Source organism: Micromys minutus (genome assembly GCF_963924665.1).
Source record: "Micromys minutus genome assembly, contig: SCAFFOLD_572, whole genome shotgun sequence".
Taxonomy (NCBI): Eukaryota; Metazoa; Chordata; class Mammalia; order Rodentia; family Muridae; genus Micromys; species Micromys minutus.
In genome coordinates, this window is record NW_027667567.1 from 1002 (window position 1) to 22977 (window position 21976).

General features: G+C 44.5%; 1 pseudogene across 1 annotated transcript; it reads left to right on the forward strand.

Annotated features, from left to right (window-relative positions):
• Nucleotides 1-647: 647 nt before the first annotated feature.
• LOC308416169 (tropomyosin alpha-4 chain-like) lies at nt 648-4726 on the forward strand (annotated as a pseudogene). The gene is made up of 2 exons: nt 648-1230; nt 4583-4726. The product of its transcript is annotated as a tropomyosin alpha-4 chain-like (transcript).
• Nucleotides 4727-21976: the final 17250 nt, after the last annotated feature.

The following is a 21976-nucleotide window of genomic DNA, read 5'->3' on the forward strand; positions in this document are numbered from 1 at the left end:
CCCTCTGAGCCTTTTCTGTGTGTTTGTTGCTGGGGATTGGACAGAGAATGCATACTAGGGAGATGCTCTGTCATGAATCCAGCCTGTCCCCATGTCACGCAAGTGTCAAGGCTGATCACAGGTTCCTAGATGTCCAGGTTCTTCCTAAAACCAAGCAAATAACTGAATGTCCAGTGGCACGAGTAATCTAGGAAAGGATATGGCCAGCCAGTTTTCTAAGGTTAGTCTACCTTTTTGAATTGCTTATGATGGGTGATCTCTGAGAGGCATGGACCCCAGAAACTTCATCCCAAAATAGCTTCTCCCTTCTGTTATGCCATTCCCGGCGCTCTGACGTACCCTAAGGATTCCTGAGCATCAGCCTATACTAGACAAATTTTCTGCAGATAAACAGAAGAGAAACTTTTGTTGAAATAACACTATTTGAATGAATTAATGACTATAGAATTTCTGATTTGACTCAGATATTTTTAGAAAGAATGTTTTATGAGATGGTTTTGTTTCTTCAAAATGATATAATAAAGTTTGAATCAAAAATAGAATGTGTCCTCTCCTGATAAAATAGTAAATAAAGGCTGCCTAATAAGGAATAGAATGGGCGGGCCCAGGCGCAGCTGCCCAGCTGTTGCCAGAGCCCAGTGGAACCTATGGCCAGCCTCAACTCACTGGACGCAGTGAAGCGCAAGATCCAGTCCCTTGCAGTAGCAGGCAGATGACACAAAGGATGGAGCACAGGGCTTGCAGCGTGAGCTGGAGGGCGAGCGCGAGCAGAGCGAGAAAGCTGAAGGAGTTTTGGCAGCTCTCAACCGCCGCATCCAGCTGGTGAAGGAAGAGCTGGACTGGGCTCAGGAGCGACTGGCCACAGTCCTACAGAAGATGGAGGAGGCAGAGGACGCTGCTGATGAAATGAGAGAGGCGCGAAGGTGACAGAGAACCGAGCCATGAAAGATGAGGAAAAGATGGAAATCCAGGAGATGCAGCTTACAGAAGCCAAGCATGTCGCCGAGCAGGCTGTCCGCAAGTATGAGGTTGCTCATAAATTGGTCATCCTGGAGGGTTAGCGGGAGAGAGCGGAACTGTTGGAACTAAAGAGTGGAGATCTGGGAGAAGAGCTTAAGAATGTAACTAACAATCTGAAATCACTGGAGGCTGCTTCTGAAAAGTATTCTGTAAAGGAGGATAAATATGAAGAAGAAGCTCCTGTCTGACAAGCTGAAAGAGGCTGAGACCCGCCCGAGCTGTGTCGAGCCTCACCTCGACCGGTGGGGAAGACACGATCTGGGGAAGATCTTCTTCAAGCAGTTTATTTAGGATCCTTGAACAAGCTTGTGCTTCTGTTTCTGCCTTGGTCTCCGCTCCCGGGGGAACGCCCGCACAGGCTTAAATCCCCTTGCACCTACCAACCCCTGTAAGCCACGTGGGCCCTGCAGATAGGCTGCTTAAATGCAGAAGCAGGCAAGCTGAACAGGCACAGCCAAATAAGGAGTTGTTTACTACTGAGAGCCCTCACCATTAAGGAGGTGGAAGGCGGAAACCAGTGCCATCTTTGGGGCACAGCACCTCGCAGCTCTCTACAGTTCCCCCTTTTTTATTTTTGGCCATATTTTTGGCCGAGAGAATGCCTGTCCTAGGTTGCCCCCTGTGGCAGTGCCCCTTACCCATCTTTGGGAGATGAACAGCATTGGTTTAATCCCTGTCTTAGGTTGGTGACACACCCAGGGAGTCCTACCCATCACTGACTACTTCTCTAGAATGCCAAGAGGCCTTTTATTCTTGGTGCATGACTGTAAGTCATGCTTGGGGGGGACTGTCCTGCCTCCATGGCTGTTAATGCCTGGACAACTATAGCTGCATGCTGTTTCTGAGCAAACCTTATTCTCCAAAGGCACCACAGGCCCACAAAGAAGGCAAGCAACAAGAGGCCAGCCATGGCTCCCATTCCCGTCCACTCTTTTAAATGATTTATGCTGGCAGCAATCCAAGATGACAGTCCAATAGCCAATCGCTAGAGCAATGGGGAGCCCACTTAGGCTGGTGGGGTACTAGCTCCTCAAGCGTACTTTTAGCAGGCCACCATCCACTCACCCAAGAAGCATTGACTTGGTACCTGGTATTAGTAGTAGGGAATGCTAGCAAGCTCTTTATCTAAAGAAGGACAAAACTAAACTCTTATTGGTGCTAAGGAAGCGGGGATACACTTTTGCATCATGACATATCGGCATGGATCTTGGGAACACTGACAGAATCTACCATCGGGGCTCCGCTTGAGTCTGCAGTTGGTTCACACTGACTACCATCAGCCATAGTAGCATTTTCATTCTTGTTGCACTTCTTGGTTAGTCTTTCGGGAACTCACAGTGGATCTTGTAGGTCCTGGGGAAATACACAAACAGACTCTCTCACCCATGCCAACACAGGGTCTGACCCGTGCCACAAACCTGTAATCACATCTTTCCATTTGACATAGCCTTTCAACGTGCTCACTCGACATTGATGTCAATCAGCGGTAGTGAGGACATCATCATCCAAAATTAAAAATTCAGGGTAAAAAGGGCTAAGGATAGTTGTTCCTTGGATGACCTTATTAGACACTCTTTCAATGTGCGATGAGCTCACTCAACGATACCTTGTCCTTGGGGATTATAAGGCAGGCCATGGCTTAACTGTATATCCATTTGTTTACAAAAGATTTGAAAGAATGGGCGGTATACGCTGGGTCATTATCAGTTTTTAAGTGTTGGGGCTTTCCCCAGGCAGCCCAGGCTTCTAGGCAGTGTCCAATGATGTTACGTGCCTTTTCTCCACTCATGGCTGTAGCATGAATGATACCTGAGCAGGTATCTACAGAAACGTGAACATATTTTAGAGTCCCAAAACTAGAAATATGAGTGACATCCATTTGCCATACTTTGAGCGGCAAGAGATCTCTGGAATTGACTCCTATTCCAGGAGGGTGATGGAAGATAATACATTCTAAAACAATATGGCAAGCATCAGCTCTGGATAACTTAAATTTCTGCTCTAAGGTCCTGGATAATACGTGAAATTGTTGATGAAACTATCTTGCCTGATCAAGAGATGAGCTAAGAAAAACATACTCCCTCCAGGTACATTTATCTACTTTATCATTTCCTGCACTCAGTGGTCTGGGCAGTCCAGTATGCGCTCTAACATGCTGAACAAAAAAATTCTGATCCCTATTCCAAATCAAATTTTGTAATTCCTGCAAGAGGGCACTCACTGTGCAGCTAGGTTTAATTGGTTCAGCCACTACCAATATTTTAACAGCATTAACAACATAGGTTGAATCTGAAACTAAATTAAAAGGAAAGGAACAATTTTTGAACACTTCTATTACAATCTTACACTCAACAACTTGCAGAGAACCTGGGTGATATTGGTATAACACAGGCTCTTGTTGCTCTATCATGTAGGCCCCACAGCCTGTCTTAGATCCATCAGTAAAGATATTAGGGGCTCCACTAATGGGAATAGTGGAGGTAACCTTTAGAAAAATTACTGGATGTTTTTTGAAAAACATCAATAATGGATGTTTTGGATAATGGTTATCTATTTTTCCTGGGACTCCACAACGAAGAATGGCCCAGTCATCCACAGTGCCGCATAGGACTTTCACCTGCTGGCTGGTGTAGGGCACTATAATGGAGGCAGGAGTTGTGCCAAAAAATTGTATTCACTGTTGAACTCCACTCTGAGCCAACTCTGCGAAAGATGTAGGATAGTGCTCTACTGACTTAGCTGGGGAAGTATTTGGATATATCCAAAGTAGAGGGCCATCCTGCCATAACAGCCCTGTAGGTTGCAAATAAGTGGCTAATATGAAGATCTTAATATCTGCACTCTCTTTCCATCAATTTAAGGTAGCATTTTATAACTCCTTTTCAACTTTCCTTAAAGCTTCCCTTGCTTCAGCAGTCAATTGCCTGGGAGAATCTAGAGCCGAATCTCCAGCCAAAATATTATACAATGGCTTTAATTCATAATTTGGTAATTTTAAATAACACTTAATCCAATTGATATCTCCCAATAATTTTTGAAAATCATTAAGTGTTTTAAGATTATCTTTTCTTATCTCTACCTTTTGCAAGTGAAATCCAGATCCTACCCTAACTTATCCCAGCACGCTACTATTAGGTTTCCTGAGACTGCGAACCAAGGTGCAATGGTATCACACTCATCCAAAAACCTTTCTAGGGTGCTCTTCTTCATTTTGAGGTTTACTTTGACAAGAGTAGTTCTTGAAGAGCCAGAAAAATTGGATGAAACTGAGAAGTTCCCACCCTAAATCTTTCACTTTCAGTTTGCTACTGTTGCAAACTTCCTTGCTTGCTACCCGAGACCTTATAGCTGCTTTTCTCTGCGGGCCCTTATCGTCCCAACTTACCTTGGGAACTTTATTGCCATTTTTCTTCGTCCTTATCATCCCAACTTACCTTGGGAACTTTATTGCCGCTTTTCTCCGCGGTCCTTATCGTCCCACCTCACCTTGGGAACTTTACAGCGCTGCCCTGACTGCCAGGAGTTCTGATCTTGAACGGAGACTCCCGGGTTCTGGCACCAGTTGTCTGAGTTTGCAGAAAGGACAGTTTCTAAACTGGAAGAGACAATTGATGACCTGGAAGAAAAACTTGGCCCGGCCAAAGAAGAGAATGTGGGCTTACATCAGACACTGGACCAGACACTAAACGAACTTAACTGTATATAAAGTGAACCAGAGTCCTGTTTTGACACCAGCTTCTCCCTAGAGAGCGCCCTGTCTTCCTCTTGTAAGAAGTTCTGTTTATTACTATGTCTCCACATGCTGAAAGCACCAAGCAGATAATGAATTCATGACCAAATATTTTGTGTTAGACAAGCTTAGTGCACCAGTTAAATTTAAATTTTCCTTTTCCATTCAAATGGCACCAGCTTCTTTGGCTACTCTTATTATTATATTGCATTTATTCCTAAAATAGGCAGGGAATTTCACACTGAGTGTAGTTGCTTAAGGCTGAGGGCATTTGGTTCTCAGGAACTAGTCAGCCCCACACTTTGGAGCACAGGCTCAAGTATCAAATCGGACCTGGTTGCTGTTGGGAAGTTATGTGAGGCTAGGGGTTGTCACAAGAAAACATGTAGAAATTTTCCACCCAGAGCAAAAATTAAAAACAGTCTACTATAGGAAATCATAAAGCACAATTAGATTGGCCTGATCATGCTGAGGCTACTCCACTCTCCCCTGTCCAAACCAGATTTCCTTTAAGCATTCCAAGAGATAATGCTGGGGTGACCATTGTTGCCCAGGTGCCTTCTAATAGAGCTTTAATGCTGTTCCGTATGCATCACCCTTCACTCCAGAATTGTTCTTTGAGGAGCAAGCATCTTATTCCAGGACTTTTCTGCTGGTCTAATGATATACTCAGCAGAGAAAATGGCAGAATCTAATCCTTTTCAGATCAGTCCTGTCAAAAAGACTGCTAGCAAAGTCAGGCACAGCCATGCACTTGAAAGGCAGAAGCAGCTAGATCTCTGAGTTTGAGCCAGCCTAGTCTGTCGGTATAGTGAAGCTAAGAACAGCCTCAAATAATAAAAAGCTTGCTAGACATCAATACATTGAGCACTCTTCTAAAACCAAGTGTTGGGCAACAGAAGGTCTCTCCAGCAGCAAAGTAGTGATAGAAAAATTGGCTTAACTTCATCTCCATTGTTCAGGGAACAACAAATGGAAGCTTGACTTTGCAAAGATTTGAATTCCTTCAGGAAAGACACTAATAAAAGACCGAGAACTCCTGATTGAACTGGATGTGGAGTGCTCCGTAGGCTGCCCTTTGTAGTCTTGCTCCCTCAGCTAACATCTCACACTGAAACATTCCACATTCCCCAGCAGTGCGGGGCCAACTCGAGTTTACAGTCCTGACTGAAAATCACCCTGCTTCTAGCTTATCTGAACCCCTGCTCCTCACTCCTATTTATTGAGCATCACACTACCAAGAAGATGAACTTTTAGCAAACTGTGCAATTGGTAAAATCTACTCTGTTCTTTATACTCTTGCAATTGTATCATACATAATAGTACCACTTTTTCTAGATTTTGGTCAAATAAATTTTTGCATAAATAAAAAAAGGAATAAAATGAGCTTTCATAAATTGCACTAAGAAGAGAAATAGGATTAGAGCAAGTTAATGATCATGAAAAAAAAGCAATCATTACAGGTCAGGTGTGCACTAGCATAAAATAAGACCATATGGGAGCTGGAGAGGTTAAGAGTACTTCCTCTTCCCAAAGTCCTGAATTCAATTCCCAGCAACTTCATGGTAGCTCACAACCATCTGTAAAGAGATCTTCCAGTGTATCTGAAGAAACTGACAGTATACTCACATATATAAAATAAAATCTTTAAAAAAAAAAGGGCATATGAAACTGTTGCTTTGTATGAGCTTGGTGAAAAAAAAATATTGCTTTGAACTTACTATAGACATCCTTCTGGAAATACCTTTCATGTAGCAATCTATCTGTAAGGTAATATTATAAAGAACTTTTGTCTAAGAAGCTACAAAAAGGCCGAGTCTATAAATAAAGGGTAGCTGTGGAGACCATGCATCAAATGTGTATGTATGTGTGTATATATGTCTATACAAAATGTACGCATGCATACCTACCTATATATCTATATATTTACATATGTACATCTATGTGGTCTATTTCTCTATCCCATTTCTTCCTGGTTCTTTCATTTAGCCTGTCCTTTGACTGGAGAATTGAGAACACTGATGTTTAAAATGGTTGATATTCATGTGCAAGTATGATAATCCTGTTGCTGGTTTTGGTATATTCTTCTTAGTATATTTTAGTCTTTAAAAATTAAGACCTTCCACAATCTGACTCCCTCTGCAATGCTGAATTCTCTCTTTAAGGAGAAATAATGTTTCCTATATTTCCCTTAGTTTTAGTTTTTTAAATATGATTTGTTTAGGCTGTTTATGTCATGGATTTTTTTATTCTTCTTAAATGATCACTGTTTTGCTAGGTTTGCTGTTATAGTCTTTAAAACTTATATGCATTGCTACAACCTCTGGGGGATTTCCGAGTTTTCTAAAAAATTAGCTGTTAGTCTTCTCTTACAGCTTTCAATATACATTCTTTGAGATATATATATATATATATATAATATATATATATATATATATATATATATATATATATATATATATATACATATATACATATATATACATGCATACATATATACACATATATAAATACACACACACATATAGTATTTATACTCAGAGGATTTTCCTTTTTTGTCTTGTCTATTTGGTGTTCTGTGGAAGAGGGGGTTGTTGTGCATAGATGTGCCTTTCCTTAGCGTGGGGAGTTTTCATCTATGAGCATGTTGAAGATATCCATGCCATTGACTTGCTGTCTCTTTTATCTATGCCAGTAATAAAAAGTTTGTATTTGATGGTATTCCACAAGTCTTATGACTTCCTTTTATATGTGTATATGTGATAAATTTGCATATACTTTTGTGTTTCTGCCTCAATATCTCTTCATGCTGAACTGCAACTTTAAGGTAAAACAAAGCTTTTAATACCTAAGTCGGTTTTGGTCATGCTGGCTTATTCAAACAGAAGAAACCTAGTAAGAAAAACATGAAGCTTCAGAGAGATTTAAATTTTCACGTGTTTAATACTCAAATACACAAGTATTGCGTAAAATATTAAAATTTCTAAGTGTCATCAAGTCAGCTATAAAAACTTAAAATTACTCTTTTACAGGTTATGTACCAAAGATAATTGACAAGTGCTTTAAGAAACAATTAGAATCTCATAACTTTTTATGACTATGAGATGCATAGATGGAATTTTTGTAAAATATGCTTAGGAAAGTTTGAATCCTTTCCTCTGGGATGTGATGTGATATCAACAGTTCTGTCCTATGGAGAACTGATCAATCATGTCCATTGTTTTAAGGATAAAACCACAGTGAATTTAACAAATATCTGGAAACAAAATGAGGTTCTTTAAATAGTCATTTAAAAGTGTTATGTTATTTTTATTGAATGATGTAAGGTGCATTTTAATATCCTTAACAATTTGGAATTTGAGGTAGACTATGTTGCTTTTTCTTAAGAATAATGCACTCTGTTTATTTTTTAAATATTGTATTGAAAGAATTCATTGTTGTAATGTACCTAAATGGACATAAGATGCTTGGATGTGCTAATGAGAATGCTTTAGTCCTTTACATTAACTACATATATTTATATCAAAAATTTCTTGATTTGAGCTTAATTATGCCTATGACTACAAGATTCTGTATTTATTTGTTCTTGTAAATCAACCAAGGCCCAGAATTCTTCACAATTTTGAGAATTTTGTTTTTTCTTCAATAATTGATTATTTTTTTGTTTACTTTAAATAAAAACCACACACCCCCTAGTCTCTTCCCAGTCCAATCTATACAAGTCCCTCTCCTAATTGACCCCTTTCTTTCTTCTCAGGAAAAGGAGAGCCCCCCTTGGATAGACTTTACCTGGAGACATCTAGACCCAGCAGGACTAGGCACATTCTCTCGCAATGGGGCCAAACCAGAAAATCTGGGTAGGGGGAATGGCATCAATGGCAGGAAACAAAGATAGAGTGAGCCACTGCTCTGGAGCCCCTGAAAGTTCCCTGGTTGCTGACCAAGTCTCTTTGAGCCCCTAGGGGTTCAGGATACTTGAGTCTTTTGAGGTTTGGCCTGTTGCTATGTATTGTAATGCTAAGTTCAAGCTCCTAGTTGCCCAAGAGACATGAATACTCAAGTAGACACAAATGAAGCTATGTGAACTTGCCCCCAAGTTATTTCTGACTGGTGAAAAAGACTCCTACAGCCTCTAGCTGGGAAGAATTGACATAGGCAGGTACTGGTGTTCTGGGCTTGGGGTCAGAGGAGACGTAAAGGGGAGAAAAAAAGAACGTGGATAGCGGAGAAAGACACCATTGGCTAGGAGTCAGGAAAGCATTGCTCTGAGGGATGGCCAATTGGAGTTAAGAGCAACCTACATGAAACATTGTAATAACTTGGAGTTAGTGATATGAAAGTAGATTCTAATAGCATATCTGTGCAGCTCTAGTGCTAATTAAGGTGTATTGTAAATAATAAAAGTTGTGTTTTTGATCCAGAAACTGAATGATCAAAGGAAGGATAAAGGCCCCAGTTTGGGATTAAATTCCACAACATAGGTCTTGTGGTGTCCTTAACCTGTCCAGTTTGCTTGAGAATTTCGTTTTGAAAATACAGGAGTGTACAACGTACCAACTTGAATAAGCTTTTGCATTGCTGTTCCTGTTTTCCAATTTGAAATAACTGTATTATTCCTGAAACCTGTTCAAGTTTCCCAAATTGTTCAATTATCTTCAGCTATGTTTTCAATGTATTCAATGACTGCCTACAGATAAAGACAATTATAATGTAATTGTTAGTTATGTTATGTTCAGTTTTTGTTAAGTATATCACACATACCCAGAGCCTAGTAAGATAAGTCTTTTCTGTTTGTTTTAGTTTGGTTTTTAAGATAGAAAGTCTTTATATAACCTTGGCTATCCTGGTAATCTATCTGTGGATCATGCTGTTCTTAAACTCACAGAGATTCTGCCTGCCTCTTCCTCCCAAGTGCTGGGATTAAAGGCATGCTCCACTACCACCTAGCCCATAAAGGTCTTTTTTTACTTGTCTGGTTAATCATATATTGCATCTCTTAAGTAGTTCCTGTTAGGATTCTTCCAAACTCCACCCCACAATTGCCTGGCACTATAAAAGGGGCTGCTTGCTCCCTCCTCTCTCTTTTGGTCTCTTGTTCTTGTTATCCTCCCTTGCACCATTGTCCCTCCTCTCTCCATCTCCCCCCCACACACAGTACTTATCTACTCTTCTACTCTGATTTCTCTCTCTGCCCCTGCTACCCTCTTAACTTCCCTCCCTGTTGTTGTTAGGAAAAGGATAAATAGTGTGTGGAGGGAGGATATGCTCAATGGAGGTGTGGAGAGGCATGAGAGGAAATCACTACCCACTTCAAATGACAGACATTCTAATAAACCTCAATTGACAGAAAAAACATGTTGAGCTGAGCATCCCACAAAGAATTAATGTGAGTCATGAACAAAACAGGAATCTCCAGGCATGAAATTATGGAATATTTATTATTATAATAAACAATATGTGCAACATAAATAAGCAAGTATGATTAATTCATACATTATGCTAAATAGAATTCAAACCAATTAAGACAGGAAAACAGGAGATATTTTAGAAATAGATTGTTCTCAATTGCAAAAAGATGGAAGGATGCATCAACTCAGATGATTCTGTGAGTTTATGCTTGATGCTTTGAGTATTTTTTGGAGGAACTCACTTATTTCTCTACAGACAGGATTTAAACCAAGTTCTAACAAATCCTGCTAGTGTTTTGAAAAGGAGTTGTTGAAAGAATACAAATGAAGAATGAATAAATATGTGGTTACAGGGATTGTAGAATCTAATAAATGAAAAAAATATGGACAGCTAACTAAAAGGGTGGGTCCAGAGGAGACCTCAACCTACTGCAATTGTCTCTTCTGTAGAACACCATAGCATTAAATGGCCTTGTGCCAACAGGTTGTTGCTTATTCACTGCTGAATGAAAGATAGGTTACAAATATCCTCTCAGATACTAGACTCACCTCAGTTCTTATTGAAATAGATTCTAAAGATTTCCTCCAACAATTAGACAAATGTCATCAAGTTAAGACATATCAGGAATCTAAAGATGAAAGCAATACAGATATGCAACTTCATAATCTGAAATGCTGTGCCCTAACCAGGGTCAGCCTGAAGAAATGCAGGAGAAGGTAGCCAGTCAGCAGGACTCCAGTACACCACAGAGAATTCCTTGCTCTCTCAGTTCCTGTACCAGCCTTGCACCTCCAGGATTGCTCAGCCCCTCTGCCCTCATCTGACCTGTGACCAGGAAAGCTGGATGAGGCTAGCTGCTCACCCTGGGGGAGGGGGCGGGTCATCTTCCTCCAGAGTTGGGGGTGGCAGTGACTTCATGGCACATTGCTGGATGGCAAAACTGGACTCTGTGAGATCTGAGACTGCATTGTTACTATAACAGTCTCTATTGTTGAAATGCTCAAACATAGAGCCAAACAAATCCTAGCCCAAAGTTTGTCCCATTTTTGACACCATTCTGTCTGAAGATAAAATTAATGGCACTTCCAGTAGTTAGTTTAACAGAATCAAAGCAACTCCACATGTAGGTAGTCATATTCATCACCTTCTAAGAAGTGGAATGTGGGTACTGTTAGCATTCCTTCTAAACTCTTGTAAATAAATAAATGCAACTCTCTATTTCCGCAGAATGAGAGCCTGAGAGCCAACTCACTGGACTGAACCCACAGGATTGTTCTCTCTAACTATCCCCATGTCTGTCTTGAAGCTTCTATCCTCCCTACAAATAATCTTCCAGACTGGATGAGTCCACTTTGTTCTTTTGAGGGGATTTCTCTTCTAAGCCTCATACTAACCTTGGCAGTAAGTTCTGAAGGGCCCTAAGGGGCTCTCACCAGCTTTATACCCACCTGACTCAGGTCAAGACTAGCCCAAGTATCATCTTCCCTCCTCAGGTCAAGGATAGGCCAAGATCCATTCTCTGTCCACAGTTCCCAGGAGGAGCAGGAACATTCTTGAAAAACTGCAGAATGTACTGATAGTCACTGTTAGGGGAAGGAGGAAGAGAGTGGGGGGCATATGGCCCATGGAGGTGCGGCAATGCCTCTGATTACAAGGATTACAAGGAGCTGCAGTGAGCCTATGAAGTAAAGTCCAGATGAGCTGGGCATGGAGGGGCATTCCTACACACACACACACACACACACACACACACACACACACACACACACACACACAGAGTGTTTCTCTGTGGAGTCCTGGCTGCACTGGAACTTGCTCTGTAGATCTCACTGGCCTCAAACTCAGATATCCAATTGAGAGCTGGGATTAAGGGCATGAGTCAACATCTCTTGCCTAGGTAGGGCACACCCTCGATCCTAGCACCCAGCAAACAGAACAAGGTGGGTCTCTGTGAGTTCAAGGCTGGCAGTTCAGGTACAGATACCCATCCTTATTGCCTTCATAAATCTCAAAACAAACAAAACAACAATAACAACAATATGTGTTGGAACTGGGGTTATAACTGAGCGGCAGACGGCTTGCCTGGCATTCAGAAGGTTTTAGGTTTAGTCTCCAGTACTGAAACAGAAAGACCTGGGGGAAATGGCAAAGCAGTTAAGAGCACTTACTGCAACTACTTATAAGCCCTGTTCCAGGGGGATGACACCCTTTGACTTCTGAAGGCACTGAAAGACCCCCTCCTGCTTTAGCTGCAATAACGCCATTTCGTGCTAGGCCCAGAGCAGGCAAGGATAAAAAAATACTGAAACAAAAGTGAGCCAGAGGACAGCCCAGTCTCTGTCAGAACAAAAATATCTGCAGTTGACCACCTGGACCAAGGCAAGGACATCCCGCCACACATGTTAAAGCAAGGACGAAAAACAACTCCTTGTCCCAAAGGAGGGGCCAAGGCCGCCCTCCTCTTCTGAGAACTTGGGTCTGTAAGGCTGTGCAGGCTGGGTCGGGGTCCCAGGTGGCCAAGCAGGATACCGGTGGGCGGCCAGCTAGCAATAGACAAAGAACAGAAGACATTCAGACAAGCCCAGCTTTCAGATAAGCTGCAGCCCCCGACTAGAAACCAAGAGTTGTGTCCTTGGAGCCATATGTCTGCCATAGTTCCCACACATAGATAAGCCCAAGGCAACTATTCTCAGGAGCTGCAGCCCCAGCTGGTATCAAAAGCTGTTTCCTTAGAGCCGTGTCCTTGGGCTCACTCCCTGGCCACATTTAAACTAACCAATTAAAACCCTGTTGCTATGCTTCTGCTTCTGTACCTTGCTTCTGCCCCCCAAGCCCTATAAAAAGGGGACTGCCCCTTTGTCCGGCGCACAAGTCCTCTGAGAGACTGTGTGCCCACAGGTACCTGTGTAAATAAACCTCTTGCTACTTGCAACCGAAGTGAGTGGTCTCGCTGCTCCTTGGGAGGGGTCTCTTCAGACAGAAGATACCCTCTGGGGGTCTTTCATTTGGTGCGTTGGCCGGGAAACTGAGACTCCCTACCCAGGGACCACTGACCCACTATCGGGAGGTAAGCTGGCCAGCCCTTGTTTGTGTTTGTGTCTGATCGTTTGTCTAACTCTCTGCCACGCAGCGAACTCCTTATTTTCGGTACTTGGCGCCAAGTAATCAGTATCTGGCGGACCTGGAAGGAGCTGACGAGCTCGCACATCCCCTCCGCAGCCCTGGAAGACGTTCCACGGGCATCTGTCTGGTTCCACTGTACGTGCAACTTCTGGGAGACGAGGGTTCCAGATCTGGACCCTCATCTGTATGGTCTCCGTCTGACACTTTTGTTAGGACTTGACCCCGGGGCCGCGCAGCGTGATCTGTGTTGATCTGTTCTTGTCTCTTGTTTGTTTGTTCAGTATTTGTTGTTACCTTGTTTGAAACTATGGGGCAGGCTGTCACTACCCCCTTGAGCCTTACCCTGCAGCACTGGAAAGATGTTGGAGACACCGCCCATAACCTCTCGGTAAAAATCTGAAAGGGAAAGTGGACCACGTTTTGCTCGGAAGAGTGGCCCACATTTGGCGTAGGATGGCCGCGGGACGGCACCTTTAACCTTGATATTATTTCCCAGGTAAAAGCCAAGATCATAGATCCAGGTCCCCATGGTCACCCGGACCAAGTACCTTACATCACCACCTGGGAATATTTTGCCTTATACCCACCTGCGTGTGTTAAGCCTTTTGTCTCTCCTAAGTCCTCTCCTTCCCCGTCCGCTCCGACTCTGCACTCTCCCCTCCAACTGGTCTCCGCCTCTGCTTTACCCTCCTAGTCTTCCCTTTACCCCACTCAGCTACCCAGTAAAATTGATGCCTTGAAGGCCGGCCGGGATCGCACCCCGGAGAAGTTCAGGGGGCGGTGGGGGGGCGCCGCCGGCGCCACCACTGCGGGGGCCGGGTCTCGCACTGCTGCCGCCGCCGCCGCCTCACGCTGCTGAGGTGCTGCGCGCGGTGTGGGGAGGAGGCTTGCATGCAGAGCAGAGGCTGTACGGGGAGAGAACGAGTGCAGGAGAGTGCAGAGGGCCGCGACAGAGCCCAAAAAGGTTGGTGGCTGTAGCAAATCTGCCTGCAGTTGCTAAGCTGCAGTGACCACATACGTGGTGAGGATATAGTGGAAGAAAGACTGCAGGCGGGGGAAGAGGCCAGCACGCCCACGCCTCCGGAGCAGCACGCAGCAGCTCGCTGAGGGGGCGTCCCCACTGGCCCCAGCACCTCCGAGAGGCCGCCCACACCAAGGCAACCTGAGTAGTGCTGGATGAGTTCAGGGTACCCACCGAGTAGGTGGCGCTGCTAGAGCAGAGCCGCGGGTACATTGAGGAGTTGGAGCTGAAGGCAAAATAGGGACTGCCCGCTATGCCAGAGAACTTTGACTCTGGGAATGCCAGAGACTCCTCGGATTGCAGACTGGGGTGCACGAAGGTGGCAATGGTAGTGGGGGAGGGCTACGTGGCTGGCAGGCTTGGGGCTGGTTCAATTGAGTTTTCTTAGAGGCAGGAAGAAGGGAGTGACTGACAGTCTATTGCTGGGCTCTCTGGTGGCAGGTCTTAAAGGGGCCGCAATTTGGCTTAGATAAAAAAAAAAAAACTGGGGAAAAAAATCGTATGTGTCTGGTAATAGAGATAAAAAAAAGACACTGAGTGTACAATAAAAAATAGACAAATAATAGGGGCAGAGAAAGTGATTAGACAGCAGCAGTCAGGTAGAGAGAAGGACTGAAAAAAGTGACATAAGCAAAGGAGACAGAGAAAGGAGATAGAGAGAAAAAAAAGCGAGAAGCAGAGTAAAAAGAAAAGATAGAGAGATCATAGACAAGAGAGAAATTTGACTGAGATTCTGGGCACAGTGATAAAAATTAAGTCTGGCACTAAGAGGGAGCCTCTTGACAATGATCATTATGCTTGCTGTAAATTGCCCCAACAAAAAGAAAAGGGGATACCAGCAACAGGAGCCCTGGACATGTGGCTCCAAAGTTTTAAATATTTATGGACTACCCGAAGATCTGTGGATCTCAGAGTGGGCTGGGTATCCCACTTATTCATTGTAATGCCAGACTGTCCCTGCCCCCTGTTGGGGAGAGACCTCCTGACTAAGATGGGGCACAGATTTACTTCCACTCTGATGAACCACAGGTTAGAGGTCCAGAAGGGAAGCCTGTGCAGGTTCTAACCATCCAGTTAAAGGACGAGTACCAACTCTAAACAGCCTGCCTCAGATCAGACTGACTGGTGGCTGCAGGCATATCCACAGGCCTGGTCGGAGACTGCAAAAATGAGGGAGGCTGAGAACCAGCCCCCGCCCATATAGAGCTAAAAGTCCAGGCCAGCAGTGCGTCAATACCCCATGTTAAAAGAGGCACGAGACGAGATTAAGACACTCATCATTCGGTTACTCCAACAACTTCGTAAGTGTCCACCAGCTTAAAGTGTGCCTCTCCTACTGGTGCGAAAAGACAGTTAAAGATCTCTGAGAGGCAAACAAATTGGTGTAACCTCTTTGACTGAGTCTATTTTAGTTACCCATCAGCCCACCTGGGATGATTGCAAACAGTTACTGCAGGCACTCCTGACTTCTGATGAGAGACAAAGGGTCTTCTCAGAGGCCCGCAAAAATGTTCCAGTTAATGATGTCCGTCCCACTCAACTACCTAGTGAGGTCGATGCAGCTTTTCCCTTGATCTGACCAGACTGGGACTACCGCACGCCTGGAGGTAGGGGAAGCCTACGTCTTTATCACCAGTTGTTTATGGCAGGTCTCCGAGGGGCAGGTAAGCGCCCCACTAATTTGGCCCAGGTTAAACAAGTACTGCAGGGATCAGATGAGCCACTGTCAGTGTTTCTAGAAAAGCTTAAAGAGGCCTACAGGAGATATACTCCCTATGACCCAGAGGATCCAGGGCAGCAGACTTGTCGATGTCATTCATTTGGCAATCGGCCCCAGACATTAGAGTAAAGTTGCAGAGACTGGACAATCTGCAGGGATTCTCAGTGCAGAATTTGCTTAAAGAGGCAGAGAAAATCTTTAACAAGAGAGAGACGCCAGAAAAAAAAGAAAAGATATAGCACATGGAAAAAGAAAAAAAAAATAGGGACCTGAGTAAGTTGCTAGTCACCGCCATGCAGAAGACAGAAAGAAAGGGAGATAGGAAAAATGAGAGGAGCCGACCCAAACTAGACAAAGACCAATGCGCCTACTGCAAGGGAAAGGGGCGACAATCACTGGACCCAAGGGGAGGCCTCTTCATGTCCTCACCTTAAATCTCAAGGACGAATATCGCCTCCATGAACCTGAAGCCACCAAGGAGAACTCACTCAAACCCTGATCTTCAGGACCGGGTAAGCAAGTACCCCCAAGCTTGGGCTGAGACTGGGGGCATGAGACTGGCCAAACAACAGCCACCATTGATGATATCTCTAAAGGCCACAGCCACCCCAGTATCTATCAAACAGTACCCCATGTCTCAAGAAGCTTACCAAGGAATAAGGCCCATATCAAAAGACTCTTAGATCAGGGGATCCCCTGCCGGTCACCTTAAAATCTTTGCTTTTAAATGGAAAGATCCTGAAATGGGGCTATTGGGACAGCTGACTTGGACCTGCTTATCCCAGGGGTTCAAAAATAGTCCCACTTTGTTTAATGAGGCTCTACACAGAGACCTGGCCGACTTCAGAGTCCAACACCCGACATTAATCCTACTGCAGTACTCATTATCAGGCCCTCCTGCTTAATGCAGACAGGGTGCAGTTCGGGCCCGTTGTAGCTCCAAACCCGGCAACCCTACTCCCCCTCCCTAGAGAAGCAGAGCCCCACGACTGTCAACAGATTCTAGCAGAAGTGCATAGAACCAGACCAGACCTCACGGACCAACCAATGACGAGTGCTGACTTCACCTGGTACACGGATGGCAGCAGTTACCTTGTCAATGGAGAACGGAAGGCTGGAGCAGCCATCACCACCTCAGACCAGGTAATATGGTTAAGTGCCCTCCCAGCAGGGACTTCTGCAAAATGCACCAAACTAATAGCCCTGACCCAGGCACTCCGGATGGCAAAAGGTAAGAGACTCAATGTCTACACCGACAGCCTTTATGCCTTTGCCACGGCCAACATACACGGAAAAATATGCTGGAGGAGGGGGCTACTCACATCAGAAGGCAGAGAGATTAAAAATAAGACTGAGATCTTAGACCTCCTAGAGGCCCTCAATATGCCAAAAAGACTGAGTATTATGCACTGCCCCGGCCATCAAAAAGGCAATGATCCAATAGCAAAGGGAAATCGCCTGGCAGATGCCACAGCTCAGGAGGAAGCCATGGAAACAGTCGCCCTGGCCCTCCAAGAAAGAGTGAGCCCTGACGATCCCAGACCTATCCCATGAAAATATTGCCAAGAAGATGTCCACATGCTAGAGAAAATGGGGGCCTCCTATGACCCGTCACTACAATGCTGGGTCTATGAGGGGAAGCCTGTAATGCCTGAAAGCTTGACTTTTGAACTCATCTCTCATTTACACAAACTGACCCATCTAAGTCCTAAAAAAAAAATGCGAGAACTGTTAGACCGAGAAGAAGGGGGTCCCTACCTCTTAAACAAGGGAAGAGTCCTCCAACGAGTGGCTGAAGAATGTCAGGCATGTGCTCAAGTCAGCCCTGGAAAAGCCAAAATAAGACCTAGAATAAGGCCCCGAGGGCACCGGCCCAGTGCTCACTGGGAACTGGACTTTACAGAAGTTAAACCTAGAACATATAGATACAGGTATCTGTTAGTTTTTGTAGACACCTTTTCAAGATAGATAGAGGCCTTCCCAACAAAAACTAAAACTGCCAGGACGGTGGCCAAGAAACTGCTAGAAGAAATCCTGCTCTGGTTTGGGGTACCACAGGTATTGGGTTCTGATAACGGGCCTGCTTTCATCTCCCAGGTAAGTCAGGCGGTGGCTAGGATACTGGGGATTAATTAAAAACTTCATTGTGCTTATAGACCCCAGAGTTCAGGACAGGTAGAACGAATAAATAAAACTATCAAAGAGACCATAACCAAATTATCGCTTGCAACTGGCTCTAAGGACTGGGTTCTCCTCCTACCCTTGGCTCTATACAGAGCCCGAAACACCCCGGGGCCCCACGGACTGACCCTGTTTGAAATTGTCTTTGGGGCACCTACGCCCTTGACCAATATGCTGGGATATAAACTGCCCTCGGGTACTAACCCCCCCTTCTCTAGAAGCTCACTTACAGGCCCTCCAGATTGTGCAGAAAGAGATCTAGAAGCCCCTGACTGCTGCCTACCAAATCCAGCATAAAGTATGAGCCCCCCACCTTTTCGGGATTAGAGACTCTGTGTGGGTACAACTGCATCAGACCAAGAACCTCGAACACCGCTGAAAGGGACCCTACACCATACTGCTCACCACACCAACAGCCCTCAAGGTAGACGGGATAGCTGCTTGGATCCACGCGTCCCACGTTAAACCAGCTGACTCATCTGTCGGCAGGCAGGCGACATAAAAAGTTCAACGCACTCAAAATCCTCTAAAGATAAGACTTTTAAAATAGTCATTCTTCTGTGTCTGATTGGCCAGGGAGGAGGGCAAATTAGCCCCCACCAGGTCTACCGATTAACCTGGCAGGTCGTTTCCCAGACAGGAGATATAATCTGGAAAAAGACTAAAAACCATCCCCTTTACACATGGTGGCCCACCTTCACACCTGATTTCTGTAGCCTGGCAGCTGGTTTAGATACTTGAGACATCCTGGGAACCAACCCCGACACCCTGTTTCGACGCCGTCGGGCACTTGTTAGCTCTAGATATCCCACGCCAGGGTGTAGCTCCCAAGCGGCAATAGATAGACTGGCGAGGCAAGACTTCTATGTCTGCCCCAGTGATGGGCGAACTCAAGAGAAGGCCAGACCGTGTGGGGCTCTAGACCATTATTATTGTGCAGCCTGGGGATGTGAAACCACTGGAGATGCATATTAGAGACCCTCCTCGACCTGGGACAAGATTAAAATTATGAGGGGATGGCCAAAAGACGCGATAAGAATCACTTCCCTTCCCCTTAGCATCACTTTCACCGATCAGGAAAAGCTAGCCAGAAAATAGATAAAGAGATACACCTGGGGTTTAAGATGGTACCTGTCTGGGCCCGATCTGGGACTTGTCTTTAAAATTCAGCTCAAGGTAGAGGCGGCTACCAGAGCAGTAGGACCCAATCCGGTACTTACAGAACAAAAACTTCCTTCCCCTCGAGTACCACCTAAGGTAAAGCCTTCCCAAAAGATGACTACCCCAAAAGCAGTTGTCTCCCCTCAACCAACTTCTGACTCCCCTCAACCAACCTCCATTGCCAAAATCCAGAGAGGCACAAGAGACAGACTCCTCAACCTAATATATGGGGCTTACTTGGCCTTAAATGTCTCCAATCCGGGTAAGACTCAAGAATGTTGGCTGTGCCTAACTTCTAGCCCACCATATTATGAGGGGGTGGCTATCCTGGGAAACTATAGCAACTCCACCAGCGCCCCAGAGACCTGTAACTCCTTTCCTAGCCATAAGTTGACCCTGGCAGAAGTGACAGGGCAAGGATTTTGTTTGAAAATGGTCCCTTTAACTCATCAAGACCTCTGTAATCAGAGCCGGCCACTTGCTGCAGGAAGCTACTACTTAGCAGCAGGACCAGGGACCTATTGGGCCTGCAACACCGGTCTAACCCCCTGTGTATTGGCTGCAGCATTTAATCAGAACTCTGAGTTTTGTGTGTTAGTAAAATTATGGCCTAAAGTCACATATCATGAGCCTGAATTTATATACCAACATTTTGAAAAGTTAGTCCGGCCGTCCCGGGAACCAGTGTCCCTGACCTTGGCATTGCTCTTAGGTGGCATTACCATGGGGGGAATAACAGCCGGGATAGGTACCAGCACCACAGCCCTAATACAAACAGCCCAATTTTGAGAATTACAACTAGCCATGCATACAGACTTACAGGCACTAGAAAAGTCTGTCAGCGCCTTAAAAAAGTCTCTAACATCCCTCTCAGAGGTAGTGCTCCAAAACAGACGAAGATTAGATATTCTGTTTTTACAAGAAAAAGGACTCTGTGCAGCACTAAGAGAGGAGTGCTGCTTCTATGCAGACCACACTGGATTAGTGAGAGATAATATGGCCAAACTCAGAGACAGGTTCAAACAAAGATAAAAGTTATTTGAGTCTGAACAAAGTTGGTTTAAAAGATGGTTTAACAAGTCCCCATGGTTTACCACTCTAGTCTCCTCCATAATGGGACCATTGTTTATTATTCTCCTAATATTGCTCTTTGGGCCCTGTATTCTAAATCGCCTAGTCCAATTCATAAAAGACAGGCTATCCACGATCCAAGCTTTAGTTCTTACTCAACAGTACCATCATCTAAGACAATATGAACCTGAGCTACACAAATGAGAGAGACCAGACCTCCTGAATGAAAGATTCCATTCGAGTATATAAGAAAATAGGGGAATGAAAGACCCCCTCCTGCTTTAGCTGCAATAACGCCATTTCGTGCTAGGCCCAGAGCAGGCAAGGATAAAAAATACTGAAACAAAAGTGAGCCAGAGGACAGCCCAGTCTCTGTCAGAACAAAAATATCTGCAGTTGACCACCTGGACCAAGGCAAGGACATCCCGCCACACATGTTGAAGCAAGGACGAAAAACAACTCCTTGTCCCAAAGGAGGGGCCAAGGCCGCCCTCCTCTTCTGAGAACTTGGGTCTGTAAGGCTGTGCAGGCTGGGTCGGGGTCCCAGGTGTCCAAGCAAGATACCGGTGGGGGCCAGCTAGCAATAGACAAAGAACAGAAGACATTCAGACAAGCCCAGCTTTCAGATAAGCTGCAGCCCCCGACTAGAAACCAAGAGTTGTGTCCTTGGAGCCATATGTCTGCCATAGTTCCCACACTTAGATAAGCCCAAGGCAACTATTCTCAGGAGCTGCAGCCCCAGCTGGTATCAAAAGCTGTTTTCTTAGAGCCATGTCCTTGGGCTCACTCCCTGGCCACATTTAAACTAACCAATTAAAACCCTGTTGCTATGCTTCTGCTTCTGTACCTTGCTTCTGCCCCCCAAGCCCTATAAAAAGGGGACTGCCCCTTTGTCCGGCGCACAAGTCTTCTGAGAGACTCTGTGCCCACAGGTACCTGTGTAAATAAACCTCTTGCTACTTGCATCCGAAGTGAGTGGTCTCGCTGCTCCTTGGGAGGGGTCTCTTCAGACAGAAGATACCCTTCAGGGGTCATTCAGGCACCCATATGCACATACATAAATTCGAAGGCACACATACATACAAATAGATAAAATTGTACTTAAAACTGAAACAAAAATATATTGTACATATTGAATTATACCCCAGTCTTTGGAGCTGTTGGGGTAGCAACCAAAGCTTTAAAAGCTCTTTGTTCATGCACTAAAGCACTGGCAAATAACATTGAGAATTAGGCTTACCTGGCTAATTTCACCTACCACCTTAGTTAGAAACGCTTTTTATCTTGGTATATGAACTTTGTACAATTGTATAAGACTCATGTAAGAAGAATACTAAGTTATTGAACTAAATATTTATGTAGAATGAACAAAAAATATTCAAATAAGGATAATGACCACAAAACTTATAATAAACTTTTTAATACATAGCTTTAGTACTCCCCCGAGTGTAAATTTGTGGCCTTATTTCCCATAGATAACAGAAAGAAGAAACCACTTTTTAATAAGGCTTATCAAAATGTTTTTAAATGTTTTTTTCTT